General features: G+C 51.3%; 1 non-coding gene across 1 annotated transcript; it reads right to left on the bottom strand.

Moving 5' to 3' along the window:
* Nucleotides 1-11952: 11952 nt before the first annotated feature.
* LOC143432082 (5.8S ribosomal RNA) lies at nt 11953-12107 on the bottom strand. The gene has a single exon (XR_013102890.1). It is a non-coding gene; the product is annotated as a 5.8S ribosomal RNA (ribosomal RNA).
* Between the last annotated feature and the right edge of the window lie 361 nt (nt 12108-12468).

Raw genomic sequence — 12468 nt, 5'->3', positions numbered from 1 at the left:
CCTAATTCTACTAAATCTAAATACTACTTCTCGCGTTTAATACAACCCTTATCTAGGAATACTTCCACGTGTCACTTCCATACAACTGGGTAGCTTTCCAACATCTCGAAGGAGTATAGAACTCAGGTTGGCAGAGTTGCGATAGAGCGGACCGCCAGTTATCCTTCCGACCATTGTCTGTTAGTACAGAGAAACTTGGGGAATGGGACGTGATTCTGGTTCGCGAAGAACACGACGCGCGTATAGGAAGAATTTTTTTCGTTCACTTGTGCGTGAGTACGTGGGTAGCGTATCCTGGATCCCCCTATACCAGCGACCTCTCTCCTACGCACCGGTTCAGCCGTAGCTCTACGAAGTCTCCAGTAACGCCGAGTCTTCTTTTTCCGCAGCCGAGATTGCTGCGTCATCCACGGTCCCTGCCGAATTCGCTTCGCATCCGAGCCGGCCTTACCCGCTTTGCTGAAAGCTGATTGAAATATCAGTATCCGTTAACAGGCCAACATCTACATCGATACCAGTCAACGATCCACGTATCGAATACGACACCAGCGAGAGATAGGAATTACTACTTCTATTATCCACGAACCGCGAGTGTTTTGCTCGTGCCGCCTAAGCAGAAATAGTCGGACCCGGTCGTGACGCGTTTCCGCAGACCGAATCTGGAACAAAGAGACTAGTGTCGTGAAGCCTCCGGATAAACGGAAAATTATTTCGCCGGGCGTGATAGTAGATGCAGATACACAAAACGCGTTGCATTGAACATTACATCTTATCACGCAACATTGAAATGAGATGCGACATCGCGACAGATTATATACTAAAACTCTATTGCTTCGACACGTTGACATCTAGACACGTTATTCCCTTGTAGGGAAGTGTAGAAATCTCATTCATTTGAAGCGTAGAGGCAGATGAGCGTAATGAGATTTATAGAGCATTAAAATCTGCTTACATACTTCGAACTGTTGATATAAAATCTATATGAATGATCAAACAAATGATCGAAAGCTATAATAGGATTGAACCGAAATGGATATAAAACAGGCAATTATATCTGTACGTTCTGTTCTATGCAAAGGCAAATCTTTCAAAGAGAAAGAATGTATTACTTACAAATTACTTTTGTTCGCAGAGATCTCACTAATTCAGGCTTCTTGTCCTGCAAATCTAATCATTCATTTAACATGGAAAGGGGTCGAGGAATAGTAAAAGGTTTTCATATTTCACAGCCTCACGCGATACGTCGATTAGATCACGTAAAACATCGGACACTAATTGCATCTACACCTTCAGACCTTGAAAATATAATTACAACAATATATTTAATATTGTTTTAATAACATTTTTCTGCTTTGCCAAAGTATAAAAAAATCTGAGGATTGCAACTCTGAGCATTACATAACAAAAGTGCATTACATATATAATGTTACATGTAACAAAAGATTCGCTTGCTACGCTACAGCGTTTCTAGATGTCTACGTATCGAAGCAATAGGGTTCTAATGCTTCATAAAACGCGATAACACATCACATTTCTATGATTCATGATAAGATGTAATTCAATGCAACGCGTTAACTATATCACGTCAACACTTCAAAGGTATGTAAAGACCACAATTCCTTGCGATGGAATAGCGATTCCAGATGTCTACGCATCCAAGCAATAGAATTTTAATGCTACATAAAACGCGCTATTGCATCCCATTTCGATTTCTCATGAAAAGATGTAATATTCAATGTATCGCGTCATGTGTCTCTTGTGTACACCTCACAGGAATTTAAGTCCCACACTTCCTTGCTACGGAAAAGCGTATCTAGATATCTACTTATCGAAGCAATAGAGTTCTAATGCTTCACAGAACGCGATATCGCATCTCATCTCTATGCTTTACGATAAGATGTAATATCAATGTAACGCGTTATGTATATTTCGTAAGCAATTCTATGTTTCATGATAAGATATAATTTTCATTGCGAAGTATTATGTATACCTCGTCTATACTTCAAAAGAATGTAAAGGCCACACTTCCTTGGTAGGAAATAGCGTTTCCAGATGTCTACGTATCGAAGCAATAGAGTTATTATGCTTCTTAAAACGCGATATCGCATCTCAATTCTATGTTTCACGGTAAGATATGATATTCATTGCGAAGTGTTTTGTATACCTCGTCTACACTTCAAAAGAATGTAAATGCCACACTTCCTTCCTACGGAATAGCGATTGTAGATATCTACGTTTCGATGCAATAGAGTTCTAATGCTTCATAAAACGCGATATCGTATCTTATTTCTATGTTTCATGATAAGATGTAATATAAATGCAACGCGTTATGTATATCTCGTAAACACATCAAAAGAACGTAAAGCCCAGACTTCCTTATAGCATTTCTGGATGTCTACGTTTCTATGCAATGGAGATCTATTGCTTCGATATGTAGTAATCTAGAAACGCTGTTCCGTAGCAAGGAATTGCTGCAATTACTTTCTTTTGAAGTGTTGACGAAATATACATAATCCGTTGCATTTATATAACATCTTATCATGAAACGTAGAAATGAGATGCGATATCGTTTTTTATGTAGAATTAGAACTTTATTGCTACGATACGTAGACATCTAGATACGCTATTCCGTAGTATGTAGGTGTGACATTTACATTCTATTGAAGTGTAGACAAGGTAAGTATAAACCTTTGCATTGAATACTACATCTTATCATGAGACATAGAAATGAGATGCATTATCGCGTTTTATGAAGCATTAGAAACCTATTGGTTCGATGCGTAGGCACCTAGGAACGGTATTCCGTAGCAAGTAAGTGTGGGATTTACATAGTTTTGAAGTGTTGACGAGATATACATAACGCGTTGCATTGAATATTACATCTTATCTTGAAACATAGAAATGAGAGGCGATATCGTGTTACGTGAAGCATTAGAACTTTATTGTTTCGATATGTAGACATCTCAAACGCTATTTCGTAGCAAAGACGTGTGGGCTTTACATTCTTTTGAAGTGTTTACAAGATATTGTCTGCCCTACACCAGGACGCTGATCGGGCGTGCTTCCTCACCCAGACGTGTATACGCAAACGGAATCTACCATCTACCTCCTAGTTACACCCACCTCACTGAAACGGGCGATGGAAAAATCCAGATGTGCCCCGCGGCGTTTCCCGCGGGTCAGTGCTTCAGCTACTCCGTCGGAGGGGACGAATCCCAACCGCCGGAGTACCCACGGGGAACCTCGGGGAGGCGAACTCACTACGTGTACGAGAACACGCTCACTCTGACCCTTTTTGAATTAGGAAGGATAAGATTGGTCAAATTTATAGATGATCCAGACTGCCAGCCTCAGTCTTATTCAATTCTGCTCTATGAGTGTAGCTCGGACTAGTTTGGGCAAATCGATAGATGCACCAAACCCCCGAGTCGCAGTATTATTCAATAACTCCAGAGCCCCGTTAGCGACCGGGCAAGTCCGGCGCCCAGGTTCTATCACGCGGAGGTGGGGATGGGTACACTTCCTGGACACCCAGGCACTGGACCCCGTGTTGACAAGATAGATTTATTGTCTGCTCTACACCCGGACGGTGATCGAGCGCGGTTCCTGAGCCGTTCGGCTATACCCTGACGGAATCTACCATCTACCAACCAGTTACTCCCACCTCACTGAAAGGGGCGATGGAAAAATCCAGATGTGCCGGGGCGCCTTTCCCAGCGGGCGAGTCCTTCAGCTACTCCGTCGGAGAGGACGAATCCTAACCGCCGGAGTACCCACGGGGAACCTCGGGGAGGCGAACTCGCTACGTGTACGCGAACACGCTTACTCTGACCCTTTTTGAATTACTAAGCATCAGTTTGGCCAAATTTATAGATGCTCCAGACTGCCTGCTCAGTCTATTCATTTTTGCTCTACGAAAAGGATTCGGACTATTTTGGGCAATCGATGATGCACCAAACCTCCGAGTCCCAGTTTAATTCGATAACCCCAGAGCCCCGTTAGCCACCGGGCAAGCCCGGCGCCCAGGTTCTGGAACCCCCACCAACTTCTGCAGATCCTGTTTGGCTCTACGTGTCTCAGGGACAATGCAGCTCTTTTGTCCAGGGGTGGCTACCCTCTCTTCCTCTGCCTCTAGCTCCGCCAACTGTTCCTCCGCGGCCACGTTCGCATTGTTACAAGCCCATAACTCTACGGTGTTCTTAACCACCAACGCTTCCTCCTTGGGTGTTAGGCGAGATACACCCAATGACTCAGCCTCCCATTTCTTCAGCGTCCCGTCACCAATGCCCATCTTCCTCAGTGCCTGCGCCACTGCTGCGTCCCACTGCCTGTTTGAGCTCCCCGTTCCCAGAACCCCCATTATCCGGACGGGATCGTCCTTTATTTGGAGGGCTATTGCCATAGCGCGGACACTTAATTTCTTGGAGCTCTTAATATTCTTCTTTTTCTTCCCGCTGCTCTCCGCCTCCGCTCCTGCTTTCTTCCCGGCCTCGGGCTTCCCTTCAGACTTCATCCCTGTGTTTCTAAAGACTGCGCCCTCTGTTTCTTCCTCCACGGCAGCTGCCAATCTTGCAGCCCTGTCCTCCCATATAGTGGGCTGTCTCCTATTCGCAATAGTAGCTCCGTTGAGTACAGCCCACGTAACCAGTCTACTCATCTCGGTTGGAGGCGATCCGGTCTCATTGCATGCGTTGGTTATCAACCCGTCGCTGAACTGTTCAATGTCTCCCGTGAAATAAAGGCCCACTTGCTCAGGCTCTGGGATACTCTGGGCCCAGCCTATTCCCGGTGGCACCTGCTCTTGTACTACTATTTTTTTTTCATTCTTTGGCCGTGTAGGAACTATGTACAAGGAAGGTAGGTTAGGGGCACGGCTACCCCCAGGGAGTTGATCCTCCACCGCAGGATCAACCTACCCCGTGTCGCTCCCAGGCCACAAGTTGAATACGAGTTGTCATTTGGTTCCACCTGGACCAGTTGGTGTGACTCCCCTGCATAACACACGTGGTTATTCCGCGCAGCAGTCCCGATATCAATCCCATGCTCAGCAGCTAGTCAGCGGATCTGGACGACCAAATACCGCGCCAGGACAGCGTACAGGTCGAGAAAGAGATATTTTCCCGCCTGACGCCGTACTTGGACGCGATACCCTCCAGGAGGGAAGAGTTAGTGGCGTAATACGCCTTCTTCCACTCGTGGGTGTCGTCCAGAGGTGGAACTCCGCTGACCACCTGTGCGTCGATGACGCAGGCTTTCTCTCGCTGAACGCAAACCAGGTCTGGCTTGCGTTTTCCCACGGCCGTGTGGAATTGCGGTTCCACATGGACCGTCCAACCGATGTTACGGGGTCCTGAGGCCAACGTACGACAAACAACGTTGTGCCTCAGGACTCGGCCACCATGGGTGCGAAAGCACCCCTGGATGACGTGCGCAGCTGTCTCGGTGGACAGACAGCCGGCACGACACCTGGTGGCCTGTCCATGCCGCCTCGCTCCCCGCGACGTTCAAATGAGCGTCGGGAGGGCGTTGATGCGGACATGGACATGCTGGACGTAGTCCCGGCCGGGGATAGAGAGAGAACCTGTGTCAACCCATCGCGAAGTACTTCAAGGCCAGGATCGTGCCATCCCGTGTAAGCGCCCGAGTGGCCCACTGGATCCTCGAAGTCACCCACGCGGAGTCCGCAACCGCCCGAATAACAGGCGATTGCGAACGTCCCAGGTTGAGCAGGCGTTGTCGCATCAAACCTGGGACAGTGGTGGCCAAGGAGGGAATTCCGAGACCGCCACCAGTGATGGGTGCGTGGAGAAAACCGGTCGGTGTGTCCTTAGGCAGCCTCAGCCACCTTCTCACCGCGGCACGTGTTAGGAGATCAAGAGCTCTCAGCTTTCCAAGTGTAGCACGACCTAGCACCAGCGTGTGATAGACACGCGGGACCAAAAAGCAGCGCACGATTTTCAAGCGCTGCTGCGGCTTAAGTGGTGCCTGTGTTATCCTATCAAGATAAGAAGAAAGGTCAACCATGACCTTCCTAGGCCCCGACGCGGAAAAGTCGACTCCCAAGTACCTCCATTCCGCTAAGGTGGAAATTTGCGGAATGGAGGTACCGTCACCAAGATGGAACGTTGGTGTTGTGATAACTTTTATCTTTTTGACTTTTCCGGCCGGGATCAAGGATAACACGGAGCACTTCGCAGCGTTGAACGCTAAGTCGTACTCCCTTGCTTTGTCCTCTACCACACGCAGTGCGGTTTGCATGCCCCACTTGGAAGAGGCAAACAGGAGGATGTCATCGGCGTACGCCAAGGCGTCCAACCGACATCCCTCTAAGTCGAAGCCGACGTCAGGAGGGACCGGTCTCATAATATTATCAGCTACAAAACAAAATAGTATAGGCGAGAGCGGATCCCCTTGCCTGACGCCGCGGCCTAAGCTGAAGAGCTCTGATCTCCACCCACGAACTTCAAACATCGTGCTGCTGCAGGAATATAGGCGGGAGATGTACAACACGAAGTCGTGAGGCACTCCCAGTGACTCCAAAATCCTGGCCATGGCTTGGTGACTAACAGAGTCAAAGGCTTTCGCAACGTCCAGGGAGGCTACGTGCAATTCACGAAGACGGGTGCGGGACTCACATAGTACAGCTGACAATGCTGCTATGTTTTCTCCGCACCCGTCATCCATGCACCTCTGCCTCAGATCGAGGTAGGGCTCTCCATTGCCGCACAGTGATACCGTCGGGACCCGGAGCGGAGCGAAGTGACAAGGTGGTAGCTGCTACTTCCTCGCAAGATATTGGATGCCACAGGTATGCCAAATCCGACCTCGGCGAAGATGGTGAGCAGGGCGGAACAGGCCTAGAGGCCTGATTCGCATATGGTCCCCAGTGCCGGGCCATAACTTCGACACTGGGGACATTGGCAGATGAGTCACCTGTGCCATCCAGTACCTCACGAGCGGCCCACGACATATTCGCGCGTAATCGCGCCGTCGCTGGACCCTCCGTCCGGTACGAACGGTACCCTGTAACCGTTGGTGAGAAGGTGGACTGGATCCGGCAAGAGGAGGTGGACAAACTAACCCCATCCAAACACTCGTGGGTCAGCTGGGTAAGGGTGTTAGATTCCCAGCCTCGGATATTCTGGACCACCGGGATAAGTCCCCGGATGGCACCAGAAATATCCTCGTCGAGGTGACCCAGGAGTGATAAGGATGTTGGTGAGGTCGTGTGTGCGACCGCTGACTCGCTTCCTCCGGGAATCAGAGGCGAAGGAATTCCAATACTGGAAGCCAAGAGCGAGAAGAACACAGCGGACGAGTCTACACTCGTGCTAGAGGAGGCAATGACGTCGGCCATAGCGGCCAAAACTAAGGCCCGATACCGTTGGTCGCGGCGTACGCCCTTAATAGCTTCCACTGTGCGACCTGGCACGACGGAAGCTAGATGTTGATTCAGGAAACGTACGCCGCGCTGAACCGCCATTGCCTCCTCCCTCACCATAAGGCGGAGTTCTTCATCGCCCCATCTTCGTTTGACTCCCGGGAGGTCTACCTCCTCGTTGACAACTGCCGGATGTGCTGCTCTACGAAGGACACTAAGACCGATTTTACTCCTGAACGCTCGATCGCAATCTGGACATGGGAATGACATCGGGACTGCCTCAGGGGACACACTTCGGGGAGCGACATGGGGGAGGGGGTGTCTCCTGAGGAGAGGATTGGGCCGCAGGACCGGCAGGCCGAGGCCCCCGCCGGAGATTATATACTCGTCTATTTCCATTTGGGCCTGCGGTGTCAAAGCCCGTCGGGGTGGCAGCCCGACGGGCCCGAGCGGGAGGGAAATCCCCTCCGCCAAGCCAGAGCCCCATTAGCCACCGGAAAATTCCGGTGCCCAGGTTCCACCACGAGGAGGTGGGGTTAGCACATGTTGCCGCCGCAAGCAACGACAACTTCTGAAATCCAAGAGAGTCATAGTTACTCCCGCCGTTTACCCGCGCTTTTTTGAATTTCTTCACGTTGACATTCAGAGTACTGGGCAGAAATCACATTGCGTCAACACCCTTGGGGGCCATCGCAATGCTTTGCTTTAATTAGACAGTCGGATTCCCTTAGTCCGTGCCAGTTCTGAACTGAGCGTTGAATGGCGGCCGAATAGAACGACAGCTACGGCGAACCGCCGCTGAAGCCTCGCAGCAAAGAAGATCCGTGGGAGGCCAAGGCACGGGACCGAGTTCGGATTCCGGGTTACGCATGCACGAAGCAGCGACCCGCTCAGCTCGCCCAGGCCCGGCACGTCAGCCAAACCCACTTCCCGACCAAGCCCGACACGCCCCGCTCCTCAGAGCCAATCCTTATTTCGAAGTTACGGATCCAATTTGCCGACTTCCCTTACCTACATTAATCTATCGACTAGAGGCTCTTCACCTTGGAGACCTGCTGCGGATATAGGTACGAACCGGCGCGACACCTCCACATGGCCCTCTCCTGGATTTTCAAGGTTCGAGGGGAAGATGCAGACACCGCCGCAACTGCGGTGCTCTTCGCGTTCCAAACCCTATCTCCCTGCTAAAGGTTTCCAAGGAACTCGAACGCTTATACAGAAAAGAAAACTCTCCCCGCATCTCCCGACGGCGTCTCCAAGTCATTTTGGGTTACCCCGACGAACACTCTTATGAGGGCCCGGATTGGTATACGGTTCCGCTGCCGGGTTCCGGAATAGGAACCGGATTCCCTCTCGCCGAATGGGTGTGCATCTTTCGCTCACTTTATTTTTGTATATTGTTCCTTCGAGATTGTTGCTTTTAGTACACCACATTTACGTAAGATATCTCTTAGGGCTTAGGATCGACTGACTCGTGTGCAACGACTGTTCACACGAAACCCTTCTCCACATCAGTCCTCCAGGTCCTCGCTGGAGTATTTGCTACTACCACCAAGATCTGCACCGACGGCGGCTCCAGGCAGGCTCACGCCCAGACCCTTCTGCGCACACCGCCACGACCCTCCTACTCGTCAGAGCTTCATAAAGGACCGACATGCTTTCGCGTGCCTTCCCACTTGCCACTGACGGCGGAGTATAGGCGCGACGCTTCAGCGCCATCCATTTTCAGGGCTAGTTACTTCGGCAGGCGAGTTGTTACACACTCCTTAGCGGATCCCAACTTCCATGGCCACCGTCCTGCTGTCGTAAGCAACCAACGCCTTTCATGGTATCCCATAAGCGTCGACTTAGGCGCCCTAACTCTGCGTTTGGTTCATCCCACAGCGCCAGTTCTGCTTACCAAAATTGGCCCACTTGGCACTCTGATCCGAGATCTCGTGGCTTCATAGTTCAAGTTCGTTCAAGCAAGCCAGAGATCTCACCCATTTAAAGTTTGAGAATAGGTTGAGGTCGTTTCGGTCCCAAGGCCTCTAATCATTCGATTTATCAGATGAGACTCATCGCACATATGTTCAAGTATGTCTCTTTGAGTGCCAGCTATCCTGGGGGAAACTTCGGAGGGAACCAGCTACTAGATGGTTCGATTAGTCTTTCGCCCCTATACCCAGTTCCGACGATCGATTTGCACGTCACAATCGCTACGGACCTCCATCAGAGTTTCCCCCGACTTCGTCCTGACCAGGCATAGTTCACCATCTTTCGGGCCCCAACGTGTACGCTCTAGGTGCGCCTCTTCTCGCGATGAGAACGAGACGTCCCGGGAGTGCGAGGCCGCATGGATACGCGGCCCATCCTCCCTTTTCGACGCGAAGGCCGACTTTCACTTTCATTTCGCCTTTAGGTTTTCAAAATCCCAATGACTCGCGCACATGTTAGACTCCTTGGTCCGTGTTTCAAGACGGGTCCTGAGAGTAGCCAAAGCAGTAGCGTCGCCGACCGGTAATTCGAAGCTTGGCCAGTCCGAGGACACCGCCTGCTAACAGCTGGCCAGGCCCGGCGCCGGCGCAAAGTCCGTACCACCGGGTAGTCTGACCGAGCTTGCGGCGGGCTAGACGTACATACATTCAAGAATGGATTGGTTGCGGCCCGATACCGTACGAGTACCGTCGCGCAGCCGGCCCGGCGACCGAGGGTCTGCCGCGTGCACAAGATTGCGACGCCACAGGCGCTCACTCGGGCCGTAGACCGACGCGCAACGGGTCGCGACGTTCTACTAGGGGAGAAGTGCACGACTACATCACCGGAACGTTCGCCGATGGCGGCGTACCGCTCGCCGTGGTACCGCGAGGGTACCACCGAGGCATCGCGCGCCATCGGGAGCCAGTATCGTCATCGATGAATCTCTCCATTCGATCTTTTGGGTTTCTCAGGTTTACCCCTGAACGGTTTCACGTACTCTTGAACTCTTTCTTCAAAGTTCTTTTCAACTTTCCCTCACGGTACTTGTTCGCAATCGGCCTCGTGGTCGTATTTAGCCTTAGATGGAGTTCACCACCCACTTCGGGCTGCACTCTCAAGCAACTCGACTCTAAGGAGAGATCCTCCCGAAACATGTACCGGTCGCTACGGGCCTGTCACCCTCTGTGTGTAAATGGCCCCATTCAAGATGGACTTGGACGCGGTTCGTTGTCTCGGGATAAACGGATCCTCCCGAACACTACATTTCCCAGCGGCGGAACCGCATGATTCAGTGCTGGGCTCATTCCTGTTCGCTCGCAGCTACTAAGGAAATCCTGGTTAGTTTCTTTTCCTCCGCTTAGTAATACGCAGAGATCGAAACGGAGCGAATCCTTTTCCCCCGATTTTATTACCCTGATCCTTCAGAACGAAGGACAGGCCGAGATGGAGAACCCGCATGAATCTCTCTGCCGCGTGAGCGGGAAATAAAAGGGAACGCACGCGTGGAAAAGCGTACGATGCGATCGTAGCGCAAGCTGCGCTTCCGGGGACTGGATGACCGGCTTTTGGTCGCGCGGTCCCGTCTCGACAACGAAGACATGGGGTGACCAACGCACTCGATGATCACGAAGTAGGGCAGTAGTATCTTGCGGCACCGAGGCGGCACCTCGTCGAAGAAAAACTCGAGCCTCGCCAAAGGGGAGCCAATCTTCCCGTATCTGCTCTGAAAACTCTCTCCTTTATCGCGCGTGTTACCGATTCGAGTTTCGGGAGATCTCCGAAGCGCGGACACGCGTCACAGGCCAGAAACGTTGCGACGCTACACGAGCGCAACGACGGCCTATGTTCGAGTGACGGTCCGCGCGAGAGATCTTTTCTTCCCTTGCGGAAACATGGTATACACGCGCGGAGAGAACAGAGAGAACGGGTTATTCTGATCGAACACCCTGGGGCTGTACGAGGAGAACTTCGAACGATCGGATGCGCATCATCGTCCTTCGCGTTACAACGATGTCGCTCTCTCTCTCTCTCTCTCTCTCTCTCTCTCTCTCTCTCTCTCTCTCTCTCTCTCTCTTGTATATCTCTTCTCTCTCGACCGAGAAATCTCCCTCGGTCTTGCGGCGTGAAAAAAACAATTCATTTTAAACGACGTCGAGCGCGCGGCATGTTCGTATCGTGCGCTAAAGGCAGGCGAAGGCGATGCGTGTGGCGGGTGTGCGAATTCGGAACGCGGAACAAAATCGGCGATCGAAACACGAAGCGGTTCCCGTGGGCGGTCGTCCGTTAAACGGACGACTCACGACGCTGCGAAGAACTCACGCGAGTTCGTGATCGACACACCGTCGAGTTCCGTGAACGCGTTTACGCACGCCGCACGCGTACACACGTTGCCAAACGCAGATTGCCTCGGCACGGCCACAGACGACCCGGACGAACGTCCAACGATCGCTCGTACGTCGCGTATCGCTCCTCTTCCTCCCTTTCTTGGTGCCGCCCGAACTCAAAAACGTTTGTAATTTAATTCGAGAATGAACGACGGCGGGCAGATTCGAGCACCGTAGGGAAAAAAGATTCGACGAAACGCAACGCAAGCAGTATTCTGGTTACGTGAACGACCCTCAGCTAGGCGTGGTCCAGGAATTGTATCCGTGGACCGCAATGTGCGTTCGAAATGTCGATGTTCATGTATCCTGCAGTTCACACGTTGACGCGCAATTAGTTGCGTTCTTCATCGACCCACGAGCCAAGTGATCCACCATTCAGGGTAATCGTATATGTATATTTTGTTGATCTTTAAGTCTCTTGGTACTAAAGTTCGAACAAGTCGATACCCAAACGTCTCCGGTGAAAGAGACGCGGGCGTCGCCGAACCGTGGCGGCTTTCACTGCTCGACGAAGTTCGAGGCGACACGATATATCGGTCCTACGGATGAAACGCATACGCCGATGGTTGACGCGTAAGGTCTCCCTCAAAGTTACGAAAAATGCACACGCGCGTCCAGGTATGAAGAGAAAAAAATCTTTCAAAAATTCGTTAGGACTCCTCCGCGTACCAGCAGCCTCGAGGCGGTCTTTTTCCTCCCGGCAACGCGAAGCGAGCATAAACTGTTCGAGCTCGCAACGGCGGG

Source organism: Xylocopa sonorina, unplaced genomic scaffold (assembly GCF_050948175.1).
Source record: "Xylocopa sonorina isolate GNS202 unplaced genomic scaffold, iyXylSono1_principal scaffold0024, whole genome shotgun sequence".
Lineage (NCBI taxonomy): Eukaryota > Metazoa > Arthropoda > Insecta > Hymenoptera > Apidae > Xylocopa > Xylocopa sonorina.
Note: the sequence above shows the minus strand (reverse complement) of the source record. Positions and strands in the feature narration are given on the sequence as shown.